Raw genomic sequence first — 20663 nt, forward strand, 5'->3', positions numbered from 1 at the left:
CTTAGGACACGTTACTTACTACTGGAAGTCACTTGTTAAACCTGCAGCTAATGAGCTAATTGACTCTTTTAATGGAAACTAAACTCCGAAGCTTAATGAAAGTCCTATTTAAAATAATTTGTAATTGTATTCCCATTATAACTTGTAATGCTGGTTTCGTGGACACTTGTTAAGCCTTAAACCAGACAAAAAAGATGATTTCAATGGAAATCTACCCTGAGAAAGGTTTATAATCCAAGACTAGGCCTAATCCTGTCTGGGAAACTTGAGTTTGACTCAAAGAGCTGCATGACTGATCACTAGACCACTGATGTGAATCACAGCAAAGCTGTTCAAAAAGTCCTCACAGACTTTCCAACACTGTTCTGCTTGTTTTGAGAAACATTTGTTAAAAAAAGAGTTAGTTGCTATATGATCCATCCATCTTCTAAGTTTTAAATATAGTTACTGGGAACATTTCTTTATCAGTTACATTTTGTTAGAGAAAATTCCGTTTTATCAACACCAGACAACAAACAGTGTGAGTGAAACATGCCTAACACTTCTGCACTGTAACACAAATAAGCTCCTTTCAGCTTTTGTGGTGACGCTCCTGTTGAATAATTGCTATTTTGGTTGTATAGCTTAGTGATAACATTGCATTTGACAGCTGATAGAGAGCAGGGAAGCATAAAATAGACAGTGGTGGAGTGTGGTCCATCTGTGAGGTGGGGAACAGAGTGTGAGGCAGCCCCTCAGGGCCTCCAGGCAACTCAAACAGCATTAGCAAGAGGTGTCCCTGCCTTTGCCACAGCTTTCACGCCTCACTCCTCTTCCAACGCAAATCAGAGGCAACACAAGTTATCCATTTGAGATATTGAGTCGATATGGAGATAAAGCCTGCACTTATGAGCCACGGTCATGAAAAAGATCAGCAGGGGACCAGCAGCCTGTTTATATGCTCCTCACATTAGTGCAAGCAGGCACTCACTGCAGGTGGCATGAAATATTAAAAGGATAACCTCGTTTTGCTAACTGACCAGAACAAAGTTGTCCTATGAGTCCCCGGGCTGGATGAGGTCTCACTGATTGTCTTGCCCTTGTTGTTCTATGTTGGGATCCGTGACTCACAATAATACCTCTGAGGCTCCTTTCCCACCTCATTAACCACGACCTCTTTATAAGTTTCCGGTGAGGATGGATAGTTTATTTTTAGCAATTGAACAGTAGTACTGAAAGAGTTATTTCGGCTTATTTTTATCCTTCCATATCAAAATGGGCATTTTCCAAGAAAAGTCTTCTTTTTAATGATGACATTGAAGACTTGTTGAAAGTATGTATTCATATTTCCACTTTAAAATCAGATAATAAAAGTAAAAAACACAAAAAATGACTTTAGATAAGAAAATGGCTTTCATTCGCTGTTTAGCACATTTAGTGAATTTGGTTGAGTCACACTTTAGTATGGTAAACGCTTCTCAGCTTTTTTAGTCTATTATGGCATAAGGTAGTGTTACATCTATGGTGTCAGTCAGTGGTGATGCTACAACAGGGCATACACTGCTTGGACTTGCTCAACCCTACAGGGCACAGGTTGGTTCCAAATAATGGATTGATCCAGTGTCACACTGAGTCGATGGTGGTGTGGACAGCCAGGTATCCCAGAATGAATGTTTTTAAAAATCACAAGCTGCAATGGTGGAGGAAATTTTCAAATAATACTGTTTTTGCATCAACAAATACACTTTAAGGTTTAAAGTGATTTATCTAAATAGAGCATATCTGCAAAAAGTACTCTGATGTTTTCAGGGATGTCAGGTGCCGCTACTCTAACAGCTAGCTGACCCTGATCATTATCAGCTGGTCATGTGGTCAGAGCTCATGATATCCACCAAGAGCAGCCTCCTCTTCAATGGTTAAATCTAATGGTTAATGTTTGCTTTATTTCAGTGTTTTATTTGCAAATCAGTTTGGCTGGCACTCAAGTTAACTTTAATAACTGCATAGTTTTATATTGTCCGGATAGATGGTGTGAATAATCAGTATATTTTCAATTGAATCCTTTGCTCATCTTTGTTTTCTCACGTTCACACGTGCTATTTTTGTATGTAACAGTTTCTTTTCAACTAAAACTAATAGTAACAGGGCTACTGATACAGAAGGAATATGAGAGCATTTTCACCAGGAGTAAAAACATCTGGACCGGCATCTTGATGCTGTTTGTGGATGTTCTAAAGAGTGATGACAAGCCCGCTCCAGAAATTATCAAATTATCTGTTTTTAATATTTATTGAATTGTACTTTAAACACCATCTGTCTGCTATATGTTGTGGAAGTCTTTTAGAATAAAAACAGTTCCCTGTAAGAGAGATCTCCTGAACAGTCTATTGATCAATCAGTAATATTTGGCGTACAGTTCTTTATGAACTTTCAAACTGTTTTCACATTAATGGGCCTTTTATAGCTGTGCATGTTAAAATAATTTTTAAAACAAACAAACACAGGTAATTGAGTTTATTATGTGCTTTTTTTGTTGTAAACATTAACCATAAGAGCAAAACATTTACGTATTATATGTCATACTTTTATGACATATAAATTGAATGGACTTTAAGCAGCTAAAATATTCCTATAGAGATGTTGCAAAATTTGCTGTATGGATAGCATGTGCCTTCAGAAGGTCAGAAGGAAGCTTCACCCTAACTGTAAATACCAGATCCCCTTGCTTGATTTGTGTGTCCCTCCAGGATCAAATCAGGGATCTTTTTACTTGTTGTGAGGATGTGTAAACTAAAACACTATTTTAGTAGACCCCATATGAAAAAAGAAAGAAAGAAAAGAAAACCAGGATTAGAAATACCAGCTTCATTTACCTGAATGAAACTGTTGATTGCCTAATATCAAAATTATTCCAAGCAGCTACACAGTTTTAAGATATGAGGTTTTAGGGCTGTGGTGACTGAAATCCTGACAGGCCAACGGCAGATGTGAGTTAGCATTGCAGTGATTTCAGCTATATGTTTAGGTTGAGGGAAGCATTTGAAAAGGGCACTTTTTTACTTTCCACAGAAGTTGGAGGCATCTGATTCGCAGTGTTCGCTGCTGGCAGAAGATCAGCAGCGCCGCGAGCTGCCAGTGCAGCCTGGCCACGTGATTGGCTGGGAAAAGTTGACAGAGCTGATGGGTTTTGGAGTGAGTGGCAGCTGAGGTTGGAGAGATGGAGGGGTTGGTTAGGGCTGTGAGTAGAAAAAATACAATTGGGGGGGGTTTGGAGGAGGAGTTGGTGGGCAGTGGTTTGGGATCTGTGAGGAACAACAGCGTTGCTCCTGTGCGTCTGCTCCCTGACACTTCCCTAATCTGATAACGGATGAGGACAGGTTGCCTTCGCTGTACCTGGCAAGTACCTTCCTCAACCTGCACAGGCGGATTTCGGCGGATAAGGCCAGGCTTGGCAAATGCCGGCATCCTCTGGGGAATAGTTAAAGGGTGATTAATCATTGTTTAGGCACAGAATGCGCAGGGAAGAATGGGAAAGCGGCGTTCCACACCTCTGAAGCAATTAATCCCTGTGATCTCCACCAGGTTTGTCTTGTAGATAAGTCAGGGTACAAAACTGTTCCTAATTTATCAACCCACTCATGCCATCCAGCATAAAACACACAATTTATTTCCAATCATTTATAGTCAAATTTTAAAAAGAGTGACTTTGCCACATCCGAGCGTGCCTTATATTAGCTTCATATAAACTAAGTACCCCAGATTACAATGGGAATCTTGTTTTATTGTGCACATCTGGTGGAGTCACAATGCATTTTCACATTTGCTGTCTGAATTTTTGAGTGATTGTGGCATAAATCATTTTGCTAATCAGAAACATAAGTGACATGAATGCATCTCCCCTCTTGGAACAAAGAAGCAACATATGGTTCTGAAAGCACTCAGGTCTTTTATTTCCAAGGTATATAACCTGTGCATAAACCAATATTATTGGACTGATTTGCATTTTTCTTTCATTCTGGGCTCTTTTTCAGATCTCATATCTTTGCAGATGACTTCAATAATGGATAAAACAAGCATTTCTCCCTCGTTATATATTTGATTCTCAACTTGAGTGCAGTTAAGCAAAACATAAGACTCGGCTCAATGGTTTGTTGCAAGGTGAATTATGGTGCTGTACTTTGTGATTTGAGGAGAACGTAGACTGCCGCATGCATGATAGATTTATGTAAATATGCGAGCCCCTACAAAAAAGTACAGTTCTCCCTCTCTAATAAACTGCATTAACAGATGAACCAAAAAACGACATTGATATGACAAGATGAATTCCTTTATTACGAGTGGGTTCTCTCTGGATCTCTCTGCATTGCTTCCAAATCATATTTGCCTCCTAAAATGGAAGGGATGGGGGGCGGAGGGGGGGATACACATTCTTGCCAATAATAGTAAAATGGCTCCTGTTTTAATTGCATCATTACGTACCCAATATCAGCAGCCTGCCTGCCAATATCAATATTGCCATAACATGGGTGGAATATAGATGACCCAGGGTATGCGTGGGTCTTCCATGAGTGCCTCAGTGCCAGACTCATCCCACTGCCCGCTGTGCAGGGAATGGGAATGTAGGCCGGATAGCAGCTCGTCTTTCTAATGTCCCCCCGTATTCCCTTAATTGCTGACGGATCTTGTTTGGATTTTGATGGCGGCTTCGAATCTGTAGTTGCTACACATAGGAATTGATGGGCCTTTGGGGAAACATCATGTTACCCTCTATCTATGTGTGTGTGTTCCTTTGTGTCTGTGTGTGTGCTCCTCTGTTTGTCCATACATGCAAATATCAGCTGTATTGCATTGTAATGCCAATGCGTCAGGCTTTGCACAATGCAGCCATGCATAAGGATGATGAAACTAATATAAATTAGGGTCAAATAGGTCAAGTGGGCTACAGCTGGTTAACTGACGACAACACACGAGTTCTCATACCAGAAAGTTAAACCTGGTAAAGGTAAAAGTCTGTTTCGTATTACTCATCCTGCAACACAGCACATATGGCACGGCAGCAAACTTAACAATTAGTTACTGCTTTGATGAAGGAAAATTACATCTTGTAGGCCCCACTTCGAATGCACTTCACATATTCATATTAATGCATTCGAGACTGGAGAGTGAAAGATAATTTTTGCTGTTTAAATATTTCATTCTAGCTTAAAATTTAGCCCGTAATTATAGCTCCCTAATGGCAAGAGCATCCAGTTTGTCCGTTTTAATTAGATTGTTGTTTAACTATTAATTATGTATCCTTGTGTCATATAGTTTTGATGCTAACAGATGGTGTAAGGGTTAGTGGAGGGCTAGGATTGGGTGATGATTTATTTACCTGCACTCTGTTAGTAAGATCCATACACTGACTTACAATTCCTCCTCAGTTAGTCTTTGAATTATAGGGTTAGCTTATGGAGTGACCTGCTGCAGCAGTGTAGTACAGTGTAGGGTCAGATGCACTGCATATGTAGATGAGGTGGATGCTGTATGCATAAGGCAGTTGTTCTGTTGACAGTCGTTTCAGTAATTGATTATTCTTTGAGTCCATAAATTGTTTGTTTTGCCTTATCAGTCAGCTTGAAATCTAATTATCAAGGGTTGCACCAGGCAGAATAAAATAATGATGTAATAGAACAGATAGGATTAGATGCATGGGAAATAAGCATTTTAAACATGACTGCTTTAAGACTGGAAAGTCAGAGCAAAGTGTGCTCTGATAGGAACAGGAGGTGATAGGAAATATATAAACAGCACAGGTTTTTATTTATCTACACTGTTGGCTCTCAGTAATGTTGCACTTTATATATTAGCGAGCTTTAATGATTAACGTCAGCGGGGTTTTTTTTACCAATATAAAGACAACATTAGCTCCCTTCGAGTTGAAAATTCAAATCTATATCTCAGAACAATCAAGTGGCAACAAAAGTTTATATTTAGCAAACACGTTGTTGAACCAGTCAGAAAACACATGAGCCTTTTGTTGTCAGGTCAGCTTGTGCAGTCTGAGCGCAGACTCATGTCTTACATAGAAACACAAGGACAGACTGCAGCAACACAGGGGTGTCAGAGGGGGAAAAGTAAGGCATTCATGTGTGTTGCATGACTCTTTCCATACATCACTGTCTGAATACAAGACATTATATATGTGGCGGGGCGTGTGAGAGTAGGCGTGTTAACTGTGTAAGGTCTTTCTGCTAATGGCAGTATAGATGATCTCTGTAGGTCCAGACAGACGCTGAGTCAGTATCTTACAAGCACTCGCTCGGTAAGGCATCACTCGTTATTGACCCCTTGTGACCCGACTAAAAAAGGAAAATTCTTCCACACTTAGGAGGCTAGTTTTTTTATATATACTTTTAATCATGCATTATTTATATATACACCACAGACACTCCGACAGCACCCACTGGTTTGTGGAGTCCCATTCTGTAGTCTTGCCCTCATTGTTTCTGTCTGAAGCTTTGCTTTTATATGTGATAATATTTTGGGTGAAAGGCTGAATTTGTAACTTATGCACAGCTAGACTACTACTAAACTACTAGAAATTAGCTCACCAAAACTCAAACACAGTCTTTTTGCATGGTAGCCATGTGCTACCGCCCCCAGCAGTACAGGTGGGAAATGACGAGGAAAATTAACTGAAAAAAATAAGTTTTTAAAATTGTTCTAGGCTGTAAACTTTTATTTCTGCTGTAAAGTAACATCGGAGTCTGTGGACATTGTTTAACTTTTTACGTCCAGCCTCAAGTGGCCATTTATGGTACTGCAGTTCTTTGACAGATTGAGCCAGTAGTTTGTAGCTTCCTTGCTTCTGTTGCTGGCTCACTGCTTACATTACCGTCAGCTGTCTGTACCTGGAATAACATGAAAATATCCATGTAAAACTTGAACAAAGGAAGGATCAACACAAAATATGTTGCACCACTGCATTCACAAAGGGCGTTTCATAAAGCACTGCAGTTTGACAGCACACAACAGCCATATAGTCACTGAAAAACATTTTGAAGCTATCAGTTCAACTTGCTTCTTATACTCCTGCTTTTATGTTAAAGTAACACATTTGATGCTTTGAAGTCTTATTGAGAAGCATTTTTTTTCTTTCAGCATGGCTGAACTGAGCAAATTAGTGAAACTCACAACCTGGCAGCATCGTTGTGAACACATAAACGTCATGCACGGCTGAACTTCTGACCTTAACAGTCTGTTAGGAACTACATAAAGACCCCTGTTTTGAGTCACGCTTGCGTTTGTGTCTGGGTGTTTTGTTGCACCTGGTTTGACTCTGGGCTTTACATTTGGCTGCCTGTTATTTGTTTTGTCTCCTGATGATGGGGGCCTGTGATTGATGGATGGGGTCCAGGACATCTCCGATCGACAGCTGTTGATAGCTCTGAAATCGAGAGCAGCAGTCGGAGCGTAACAATGAGCTCATTGCGCTCTTGGCTTGGTCGCCAGCCCAGTAAACCCCAGCACTGGGGGGACTTCATGAATTTCAACTGGGGCCACAAATGTGAGTGCACATGGAAATTGTACTGGGGTGGAGGGAAAGGGACTAAAGTAGAAATATAGCCCAGATAATTGCAATAATCATAGCAAAGAAAAAGGAAAACAAAAAGCTGAGCACATCTTGTGAGCGCAACAATTTTCCTGGAAAACAGCAACACTTAAATATTAAGTAACGCAGCAAGTCTTTCCTGTATCTTTGTGCAGTTGGTTTTAAATAAAAGACCTGCACTGAAGCGATGGTTACTGTAAGCAGGGAAACTTCAAACAGGAAGATGTGTTGCACCATCAAAGCTCCCATATCTTTCAGTGATAACTTGCCTGTGATGAGCTCCATTTACGTGCGCAGCCTCCAGTATATCATTGTACTGGTTTGTGATGGAACAGGTGAGTGTTGTGCCTCGAAAGCTGGAAAGCCCCAAGACAGGGAGGGAAGGTTTATTAAAGAAATCATTCAACCTCCATGAATGTGAGATCAAGAATGATCGCTTAAAAGAAACTGTTCTTCCAGCTCGCATCAACTCTAGTGTGCTCAAAGGCTACAGTGATTTCAATTTATTAGCATCAAAGTAAATTTTCTTGTTTGCTGATGATATAAGTGAAAAAACAGAGGAAACCAAAGTGCCATTTTTGACAAAAGCTTACTGTAAAGTGTGTGTTATTCCATATACGTCCTGAAGGTTGAGGGCACAGGTTAAGAAGGCAAAGGCCTCTGTATCGTTTTGTCTTAAAGTCATCCATATTTTAACTGTAATTGGACAGCATCATGCTGTAATAAACTGCGGTTGCATGGGTTTGATGCCCGAGCCCTCTGAGGTTACCGAAGCACCGAAACCACATCTGAGCTCAAATTAGCATTCTGGGCAAGCACGACTCCCCAAGCTTAATTAAGGTAAATTCAACATTCTAGTTCATCATTGGCTTTTATATAATCTTAAAACCAGTTTCGCTTGTTTGGCAGCTGTTTATTTCTTATATTAAAAAAGAAAACATTACACTGTGGATGATTTGGCATCCCTGGGTTTTGAATTTGAGCCCCCCCCTATTATGGGAAATCTGGGTTTGTGCAATGATTAAATGCTTAATAAAAAAATTCATTGTTGTTGCCAACATCTGTATTGTACAGGCTAACGGCTCACTGGAGTGTGTGAGACTTGTAAAGTTTCCAAACGCGCCGTTGAGAACCCTGGAAAGTTCACCTAAGAGTTTGCCTTCCTCATTACCAAGCTACTTCTGTGTCTGCGATTAGACTGAGAACATCTTTAATTGCTTTAAAATCTGAATGCATGATAAGAATGGATTAATTTGATTTTTCTGTTCCTACAAGTAGCAGATGGTTTATGTCTTCAGAATGCTCATGTTGTAAAATGAGATCCCCAGCTTGTCTCTGATTGGTCACTGTTAATGAAGCATGCTGGGCTGATTATTGATTTAGAAAATGAGGACAACACAAGTATTGTGTGTTGCTGAGATAAATTAAAGGCGAGCTTTGTTTTATTGTTGACAGAAACCCACCTTAAATAACACAAAATATTTGATTTTCCATTCAGGTGGCCCGTCAGAGTCATTTTAGTGTTTATTTAAAAACAGGCACTTTTATGGTTGCCACTAACAAGCAGATGGTCGACTTGACTTATTTGTGTTTTGTGTTTCTGAATGACCGATCAGATGCATGATGGGAAATGCAATGAGCTGCTTGTCAGGGAAGAGACAATTCACGGGAGAGGGCCCGCAAAAGCTGTATAGATTCCCAATTTAGTCCCATCTCTGTGGTTTTTAAGGTTAGTAATTTTTTTTTTTTTTTTTTTTTTTTGCATTATTATTGGCTGTTGCGAGAGCAGCTGTTCCCCAGCCTCCTTCCCTTCCGAATTACCATCCTCACACTGACAGACAGGCAGCTGATGGGGAAACTCACTGCGTGCATGAGGAGATCCAATTCGGAGATGAAACTAATGTGCTGCATCAAGGGGGGATATGCGGCGGTCCTGGAGAAAGAGGGGGAGGCCCAGGTTCAAAAAAAGTCTGAGACCAGCTCGGGCTGCGTCTGCCCGAGCACGGCAGTAGGCTCGTCTCTGACTGGAGTCGGATCCTGCCTGTATTTATTTATTTATTTACTCAATTATTTATTCATTTATTTATTCTGTTCCCTAGATACCGCCTTCTTGTTTTTGGCTGCAGATTCCAAACTGGCAGCCCTCCATTCCCTGAAATGAAAGCACTCAAAGACCACAGATACATTTTTCATATTTGAAGGAAATAACCGGGGGTGGACATAGTAATTATAATATACAGTACGTACAATATAACACATTCCAGTGTGAAGACACCAAAATCATGGGATCGATTCTCCTATACTGAAAAAGGTAGCAGTTGTGATTGTCCTTTTAATTTTAAAGTGCTGTACTTATTCTCGAAAATGCAACAAAATTAAATCAGAATCAAAATATTACTAAACTTGTCTTCCCTTCTTTGTTTGCTTAAAACTGCAAACATGGGGTGGATGATGCGGATTAAATAATTCACCAACAAATGCTTATTTTTGTTTACATCAAGATTACGTCCACTGTGTTTTGTGGGCAATAAGACAGATTAAAAAAACTAACACTGTTTGATCACCTTGATGCTTGAATTTCTTAATTCTGTTCATAAATCACCATGTAGGAAAACAATTGGTGTGAATGTGGTTATATTTGTACTGTCAACCTCATGCATTGTGCCAAACTTCTGGCAAGGGGAACAGCAATAATTCTCTAAAAACTGGATTTTTATCAAGTGTTCAGAGAAAAAATGTGAAAGGAAGAATGTACCATCTTGTGTTTTATTCAAATTTTGCTTGCAGTGTCACTCTGGTATCTTTTTAAAACTACAGCTTACAGACTTCCCTAAATGCACCACACACAGGCAATTATAGAGTCACTGCTCTGAAAAGAGGACAGTTATCAGAATGTATTAAATGGATGTGTGTGTTTGATTTAGAACGTAGCTTTGCAGAAAGTATGGATTTGCAGCTGGGTTATATGAAAACTACATGCCTGTAACAGAGCTCTTTTATCCTACTAAACTGAAAAAAAAACAAAACAGTTTTGATGAAATTTTGTTACAAAGTTACAAATTTAGAGTCAGTTGTCTTTTTTGTAAAACCCTTCCAAAGGACCTTGCTTTGAGGATTAAATTTCCGCTTAGGTCAGGGTTTACGATATGGCCCTGGCATTTATTGTTATTAAAATGATTAAACTCTGGGGAAAAAGTTTGGAAAGAACATGATTTCCCCACAAAGTCTGCAAACAAACATGCCTTTGTGTATATATGACACCCCCTCCCCCCAAAAAAACATTAACACACGATGTCTGTGAAGGTTCTCAGTCATCCAGGTCATTGTAGTCTAAGGAGCTTGGAAAGAAAAGCGTCTGGACTTCTTTAAGTTGCTTGAAACACCTGATGCATACACACTTACATTACTTGTGTGATACAGCAGTTGGATCTTTGGGACCCTAAGTAATGAGGAAGTAAGCCCAGAGGTAACGTGAAACAAGGGTCAGACACCTCTTTAAGTAATTTAACACACAAATATGTGAAAATTAGATTGAAAGAAAATTTGTCCACAAGTTTATGATGCAAACATAAAAGATGCAATGTCTCCAAAGTAAGCCAACAAAGAGACTTGAATGAATACTGTATACACAGTATCTGTGTTCAATGTGACATGAACTCTGCAACTTTTCAAATGTTTCTGCATGTAGTTGTGAGTTTTACTTACCAGTCATATGTGAGCATTCTTGCATACAGGTAAACCGTACCTTTAATGAGCCAATCAATGGAAAGACTTGCCATCTGACAATTTTTTATTGGCTTTTAACAATTTACCTACATTCACAAATATAGACAAGCACACAAAAACAGGAAGTCCTGGCCACTGTCTCTATTAACTTTGCATTAATGTGGTGCTTCCAGTGTCCAATGTCAAAAACATGATGAATGAAAGTAAATATCAGGTTGATTGTAAGAGCATTTCTAATTTTGCAAATGTATTGCATATTTTTTTCTTAATTTGTACTGTTAGTTTGTAACCATTATCCACAGAGCGTGATCAAGATTAGTTAGTAAAATTATTCATTAGCACTGTTGATAACAAGGTAAAGTAATTACAAAACTTCTTGTTTCAACACTCTGAGCCTCAAATACAACCAGTCATCATATATTAAACATCCACACAGTCACATTAAAAACATCATGAATACAGCACACACAAAGACGATGACCATCTGAGGTCAATGGCTGATGGGCTCCCAGAAGTGATCAAATAAAATGAATCTCCAAAAAGATTCATTTTTTGGAGTAATGTAAAGGGGAATATAATTTACATACAATTGATTTGTCACTTTACTACTGCGTAATATCAATATGTTAATGAATATTTTGTCATGATGGAAGCCAGCTCTGTCTAAAGGAATAGTAAAATAAGTTAGATTTGCTGGCACACATGCATTGACAAAAATGAAAAGACTACGACTGAACAGGATCGCCTTAGATTCTGATCTGAGAGGTCATTTAACAGCAAAGTTGAACAAAGCCGTGAGTATGATTTGAGTACATGCCATAGTCAGAAAGTAGCAGCAGTGGATGCCGTTCAAAATCTCCCACTGTGCTGCATTTTCAGACACGCAGGCCTTCAGTTTGTCCAGCACAGTGAGCTCCTTTGAGCCTAACAACAAAGTGCTCCTCGCTTATTTGCTACTGAGGTCTTGTGTTCATGTCTACTTCTATTGACATGCAGTGCAAACATTTATAATTACCTTTAGCTCTGTGATATCTGCCTGCCTTGAATAACCTGCTGTGGCGTTTTACCACCTGTTACTAATCGCTCTGTGAATTTGTCACGGCACCGGCAATGATTCAAACTAACACTGCGTGCCCCACAAGACCCTCCAGGAAACGCAGCAACCGGCAGCAGCGCACTGTTCAGAGAGCCGAGGGAGCGACTTCATGGATTTTTTGCATCATTAACTATTTATGAGTTGCCACTTCATGTTATTTACACTGGACTGATGGTAATGCTGTTCAGAGCTCAAACGCCATGCAGGGCCCCGCTGGGAAAGCTGGGTGGAGGGTGCACGGGGAGGGGTGGTGGGGGATAGGCATGTGTGAATCTGTTAAATATTGTACGGAAACGCCACCTGCAGCTGCCAACGTGGTGCGGGGTAAGAAGGGGCGAGTTGGGAGCAACTCTGGGGGGACAAAGAAATGCAGCAGCAGACTGCAGTGCATGTAGACAAGGGTTTGTGCAGGCATGGCACACTGTGACTATATAATGTATAAGACAAAGCCCTTCCCACAAGCCACAAGGAATATTCAGTTGACCTGGTTTATCTTTAGCTTTAAACCACAAGAGCTGATTGCGTCACCATTTGCAGTAAATGTGCCATAGTGGAGGTTATGCTTCCTTTGCTTCTGCACTTGAGACTGCAGCATGTATAGCTCCTAGTTTCCTATCTCTCAATCTATCTATCTAACGCTTTATTTCACAAAATTAAAATGGTATGCAAGATGACTTGGCTGCTGTATTATTTTTGATAACTTCATGCCCATGTAAATCAGCTATTTAGCTAACACTGACCACAAATTTTCACATGGTCCATGTTAAACAAGCTAATCTCATGAGCAGTGGTAACTGTAATGCTAGTAATAAATATCTTATTTATGTCTCTCTTTTACCATCTCTCTCTCACACACACTCACATACACACACACACTCTCTCTATCTCAAACTGAAAGGAAAATGAACAATATGTGCACTTAACTCCAAATCAACACGCAAAGGTGTCAAAATCCCTTTCACAACCTGGCATGAAAACTGCAAATGAAACACTTGGAATGTCCAATCAAACAAACAGCTGTCACACACATTCTCGCTGCAGATGCGAGGATAGATTGGGCCTGTCATAAATACATGCAGGAAATGAAGCTGAGTTGTTCTTGAACCACTTCAAAGAAAAGTCAAGCAGCAGAAATAAGCAAAGTAATATCTCTCTCTCTCTCTCTCTCCCTCTCTCTCTCTCTCTCTCTCTCTATATATATATATATGTATATATAAACATAAAAGTGTGTGTGTGTTGGTATGTTAAGCAACAACATATCTTGCCCATTACAGTATTTTTAATGCGGCATGCTTCACCCGTCTGCGTGCCAAGCTAACTTTGTTAGTAAGTAGCATCTACACATTCTGTAGTCAGCGCTAAGTATCACTAACATGTAGCAAATAATACGAGAATAGTAATGCCAGACCTTCACTTACCACAAGTGGAGCACAGATTTCCTTGAAATGCTGTTTTACATGTAACAATACAACAATCCATATAACTTGCACAACTCAATTAAAACTGCTTCAAAAAAAAAACATAAAGTCAGTTTTGAATTGCACACAGCGACTCCAGTTAGCGGAGGCATGGCTTTGCAAACACTGACTGACTAGCAGAGTGTAATGCGGTCCAAAATAACTGAAAGGTTCTTTAGTTATCTAAAAAGAGAGAAAAAAAACCATAACCGTTTTTTTCCCTGAACACTTGCCTCACAATTAGCCAATAGACCCTGTGCACGAGAAAATGCTAACTTCCTGTTTTAAGATCGGATGTAGAGTTGTACAGTTCCGGTGGCTTTATTTTGCGGTCAATCGCTACTGCGAAGATGGACTCCAAAATCATGTCTAAAATATGAAAACGGAAAGATCACGTTAAGTAAGAATGAGCAGGAGCTGGGAACACTCACCATTGCTGTGTCATAAAAAAATCAAATGATCAATTTTGACGTTTGAAGAGTGTAGATCGATTAGTTGTTTGCATCACTCAGCACAAGCAGAACTGCATTACAAAATCAGAAGACACATCGTCCACATTCAGAAGCACATCTCTGTATAGTGACAGTTCTTATGATTTAAACAGGCAAATGTTCAGCATTCAAACTACAGGTGAACAATAGTCAAAGCCAGATGTTTCCCCCGTTATGTCGATATCAGCTAGTCAAGTACACACCTACACAGCATGTCAACAAACCGTGAAAAAAAGTCACAGGATATAAGAAAATAAATGAATGATTGCTGGTAAGGGTCTCTATATATTCGTATTTACGAACGGTATGTTGTGACTTACCTTTAAAATTACAGTGGTCCCTCGCTATAATGCGGTTCACCTTTCGTGGCCTCACAGTTTCGCTGATTTGGGGGGGGTTTTGTGCAATTTTGCAGTGTGCTAGCAGTGTGACTCTGAAGTGCTGTACTGTATGTTTGTAAGTTTTCTCCCCAACAAAAACAATGTCGAAGAAACGTATTGCACCATCAAAGGCGCTTGCTGTAGCACCCAAAAGGCAGAGGACGATAACCATGGCACAAAAAGTTGGACTTCTGATTCATTGATTCATTAATGATTCATTGATGTTGAATTCTCTCGCAGCTGCTCTATTCTCATGTTCTGGACCCGAAAACAGGGTTTGATCTTAGGTTTCATTCTATAATACTGGACTTATTTTTTTTAGTGTTTAAACAAGAGAGAAAAGTTTGAAAATGTTCATGCCGGAATGACAAAAGTGTATAAAGTGTGTAGTGAGGGGTTTTACAGCCTTAAAACATCTATAATAATTGTAAAAAATAAAGTTGGCTACTTCGTGGATTTCATCTATCGCGGGTTATTTTTACAACATAACACCCACAATAAACGAGGGACAACTGCATACAAATACTGAGAAATATAAAATCTGAATTCTTTCTCTCGTTTGCTCTGAGGCGTGGGGAAAAAAATATCAACAAGACAATGAACATCATCTACAGATATATTCGGTAAATGCCCAAGACATCTTGAGAAATGTAAATCGCCGCTTGATTCATCCATTTGGTTGACTTGTTTTGGAAAACGCGCGAATATCACACTGGAAACGAAGCGCTCTACAGTTGTTTCCCCACCGGAAGTAGCATATGCTAAGGCGCACATAGTCTATTTCAGTTTGTGTGCTGGGACGAGGAAGATGACTTCTATTTTTATTGCATAATAAGAGAAGAGCGTGATAGTTAAATGCAAACTGCGTCCAAGAAAGAAAGCAGCTGCATAGTACTGCTAACACAACATCGACTCTTTGCAAGCATAGACACAGACAGCATGCTAACACAAAGCTAGCCAAGAACCCAGAGTGGTAATATATGTATGCCGACCGCAGCCCACCTGTCAGACCCTGAACTTCCAAAGGCAAGAACAGCAGTAATGAGCAGTCAGGCTGCAGTCTCCGTTTCTACCCGTTCATGTTTCTGCAGCAGAATCAGCAAACATTGCTTTGAAGTCTCTTTGAGCTGGTGTTCATCTTTGCTTTGTGCCTCAAGTGGCTATTTGGGGAACTGCAGCTTTTTGTACTAGAGGTTCCTGCCAGGTTGTAAGAAATATACCGTTACTAGCCACCTCATTAGGTACATCTGTTCAAGTGCTTGTTAATGTGAAGACCTAATCAGCCACTCATGGCAGCAACTCAATGCATTTCACTCATGAATATGTCTCGTAGATGTCAGCGACAGGAGGAGAATGGACGAATTGCTTTACACTATACAGTGTGGTAAACCCAGGGCCTAGCTCAGCAGATACTGCATTGCTGCAGCTTTGAGAAAATGTGCAAATGAATTAAAAAATAATAATAATCAGGCCAGTTTGGGGCGCATCTTTACAGTATGACTCAAATACATATGCACACGAGTGACAGTGACAGTGCAGCATTTATACTGATAGAGGTAACAGTATGTATGCTTACTTTTTACACATCTTTTTCAAATTCAAAGAGTAAAACTCCTACACGAGTCTGCTTCAATGACTCTTAAGAGTCATAACAATAGCCGGCGAATAAGACAGAACTGCAGAAGTATTTTTCTTTTAAATCTTTTGGCTCTTGAAGTTGAAAATGTTTTATGAAACTGACGTCTTTTAAAAATATGTTTCTGTTTGCAGAGGAATTTGTTTTCTCTTTAAAAAAAGGCTCATTGTGAATTTCACCAGTCCAGGTTTTGCTTGTTCTGCTAGAGGGTGAATCTGCTTCACACATAAATTAGTTTCTTATTAAAAAAAGACATAAAACACACTGCATTCTCTGTGATCAGCAGCGTCATGCTAGGTCTGAGTCATTTCCCATCAAATTTGTAGAGATAAATGTGGAACATGGTGTTTTCTATCCAAACATCCCATGCTTGCATCCACTTATACTCACCTGCATCCTCTTGATAATGTTGACTTCACTGCCTATGATGTTGGCTCATTAAATACCCCTTTCTGCCAGTTATTTAGGCATTTTTACCTCACAGTTTGCAGCCGTGAATATTACCTTGGTCTCTCCCATGGAGCTACATTTGTACACGATTCCCCCGTTTCTCCATTTCTATCATCCGAATAGCACAAAACAGGCTGTAATCTGACCACTGTGATTTAGGCTGCCGTTTCCTTGCGACAACAATTCAGCCATTGTGGTTTCATGTCGACTGCCTAATCCGCCGCCGCCCAGAATTCCCTTTGAACTCGCCTGATTGCGAGGCTAATTTTTATTAAGTAAGTGCACACATTATTTGTGGCAGTCACTGAAGCTTCAAGGAGTCATTGTGACAAGCAGAGCCCAAGAGCCTAAATTATCAACTCCCTCCACTAGCACAGCTATAATTAGCACAAAATGAACAATAAATGTTTCCTTTAGTTAAATTATTCAAAACGTTTATTTCACTTGTTAAGGCTTGGATCAAGCTGTTGTTTTTTAATGTAGTTTTTATTTGCACTAAACAGGAAAAAGCTTTTTTGTGTTTACATTTTGCTACTGATGAATCACTGACCTTGTTACTGTTGTAGATTTGTCCAGTGATTTTGTTAACCCAGCGCAGTGTCAACTTTGAACCAGGCGATGTTTAGAAGAAAGAAAATGAGCTCTGTTTGTTTAACAATATAATTTCCATTTTATTAAAGAAGTACTGAACATCTGGTGAGAGGAAACTGTAAATTGTTATTATACGGTACAGCATGACTGTGTTTACAGATTGAACACAACTCACATTTTTTTTTTACCACTGGGGCCTTTTTCCTGTTCGCATTCCCAAACAGCCAATGCACCAACTGTAGAGACATAATGTGGAGTTTGGCTGTGTGTTTGTGTGTCTTTGTAACACCCAATCCTGGTGGATCAGACAGAGTGATCCTCACCACAAACTCCAGTTATCAGTGTTGTATTTTTCAATTTTCTTTTTGAAAGACTTTCAGCTCATTCCAAACCTGTCAATTAGCTCTGCTGGGGCACTGCATGCAATCACACTGCCTGTAAAGTCCTCATTTTACATACATCTATTCACATGGTTTTCATTGGGCCCTGTTAGTTTGACAGTTTATAAACACACAGTATAAGGTAACAACAATAATAATGGTTAATATAATAACATATTTTAACATAATAAAATCTGTAGATAACTTTATATCAAAGTGCTTCACAAAGCATAAAAATGGCAGCATAGTAACAAAAAATTCAAACACCATAATTGAGCTCCAGGTCTGCGTTACAGTTACTTTATTTTCAAACAGTACTGTAAGTCATAGTCGGCGCTTGGACAAATGAAATGAAGCATTCCCACGTTCTAAGAATCTCTCCTTCAAGTTCACCTCTTGTGCACTTCTGGTTTTCTTCCAGTCTGGCTGCCATTTTTTAATTGCTCACTGGAATTGGTTCTGACCACTTTTTTAAATTTTATATAAAAAAAATTACATTTTTGGCTTTATTAGATAGTGACAGTTAGAAAGACCGTAGATGGAAGATGCATATAAATATATATGCATATCAACACCACCTTGCCGGATGAGCTATAGAGTGATATTTATGTGTACTTTGTAATTCCACCACCCACTCGCACAGAGAGCAAAGACTTTTTCAAACTGAACTGACTTTCATGTTCAGAGTCATCATTTGAGGTAAACTTTCTGAAAAAGAAATGTCAGTGAAAACCAACAACAGTGGTTCGTGCCAGCATGCCACCATGTGCTGACATCAAAAACCATACCAACACAGTCTTCACTTACCATTTATCTCACTTGCAAGAGTTGCCTTCCTGCAACATCATCCAATTCCCAGAAATGAAATCACAGTTTAGGGTTCATTGTTTTAACAGGGGTTCGTTGGGTACTCCAGCTTCTTCCCACAGTCTAAATACACGCATGTTATGTTAAATGGTGATTCATAAGTGAAGGCATGACACTGCCTAAATAAAGAAAATGGATGGATGATTGTTCTGACACAGAAGATCCAGTTAGTTTGCAGCAGACTTCCTGAGTGTGAAGTCGAGAAAGATCATCCAAATTTAAATCTGGACCCGTCTTGGTTTTTTATGGCTACAGTCCCAAACTTTTTGATTGCAGTTCATATGTACATTCTGTGCAGCCATAGAGGAAAATAAATCTACGGTGCCTAGCAGTAGACATGGAAAGAGGAACAAAACTATATTGAGGCCATACTTCCTTAAGTTTATGGCCCCAACAGACACATCATATTCGTATTTTGTTTATTTCTTGCACACAATAAAGTGTATACAGCACAATAGTCTTTCCCCCTGAAGTATGATTTGCACTCGACCTCCTACTTAGTTGGAAATACTATATTCACAGACTCAAACCTTTCTGATCAATAACACTCAAACAAAAGTTGTTCAAACTTGAACACCAGAGTAGACAACACAACCTAATTTTCATCAAAACAATCTCCTCCACAAATCACATTGCCTTCAGCATTCAGTCAGCTGTGTTGCTACAAAGTAGCACCAAGTGTCAGCGTGAACAGCATGTGTGCCAGGTTCCAGGTTTGCTTGTGTCGGGGGTGATTTCCAGGTCAAGCTCTGTTTTTTTAGAAATTCCATTTGCAAAGGCTTATTTGACTCTGCGCCATTCTCCAGAAGGAGACTTTGAGGAAATGATAATAAGCTGCTTCACTGTACCTCTTTTTAATTGTTGTCTTCGTGGTTACATTTGGCTGCCCAGCCGATAATGAGACTGTAACAAACAGCGCCATTATCAGGAACTGTGGGGCTGCTCCCGTTTGCCCTTCTCATGTATTACCATATGCTCAGGTCACATACTTGTCTACATTTTACATACACATACAACCTCTCTACTGTGCTGAATTGCAATGCTCAGTCAACTTTCCTGCCATGAACAAGTGGTGGAACAAATAGAGCAATGAGCTAATGAACAAACACATTCCCCATTAGAAGAGTTGTGGATCATGATGATTCATGGTGACTAATGTGCGCATGCTGTCAAATCCCAAAGTATTGATTGGAGATGGATTAATTGAAGATGACACTGTATCTTTTGGCGAGGGCACAATTATGGAAGTTCACCATTTATTAACACAACACCGACCCGAGGCGATGAGGTAATCTGTGTTTTGCACTCTAAATGCAGACTGTGTGTTAAATCCATTAAAAACAGGAGAAGGGGGGGAACAGTACCCAGATTCTAATGTGGCTAGATTGACATACAGATAAAGGGGATACAGTAATACAATGACAGCATGACAATCTTGCCACGCATTTTATGGTGACGAATAATCAAAAATCCTTTTATCAATGACACATCAAGGAGCATTTAGTTTATGCTTTGGTTAATCCTATTGACTATTTTGTGATTTCTCTCTCTCTTACTTGTTCCAGTGTGCTATATTTGTCTCATAAATACTGGATATTTTGGCTTGACAAATTGCTATACAGGCACAATCCTATTAAGGGTTGCAGTTTTGTGTTCCCTGCCAGTGACATTCTGTTTGGGTGTTGCATTATAGACGATGACTACTGTACTGTGTTGTCATTAATGGATAATTTGAGTATTTTGTATTTTTAGACACTTCTTTCAGCACACTACTATTTTCCTTTATCCTGTAATAATCCAGACTTCAGACTTTTGTTTTTCTAATATGCCACACGATTCCTTTCATCAATCAATCAATTAATTAATCCTTCTTTATCCAGCACTTTATGAAAATACGCAGTGCAAAATGAGGTAAAGCCCTTAAAAAAAGGGACAATTAAGCGCTGAAAAACCCAGCTGAAATCAGAGAAGGCTATCAAACAAACCAGTTATACTGAATGAGTGGTTTAAAAACTG

This window comes from Oreochromis niloticus, linkage group LG11, assembly GCF_001858045.2.
Source record: "Oreochromis niloticus isolate F11D_XX linkage group LG11, O_niloticus_UMD_NMBU, whole genome shotgun sequence".
Lineage (NCBI taxonomy): Eukaryota > Metazoa > Chordata > Actinopteri > Cichliformes > Cichlidae > Oreochromis > Oreochromis niloticus.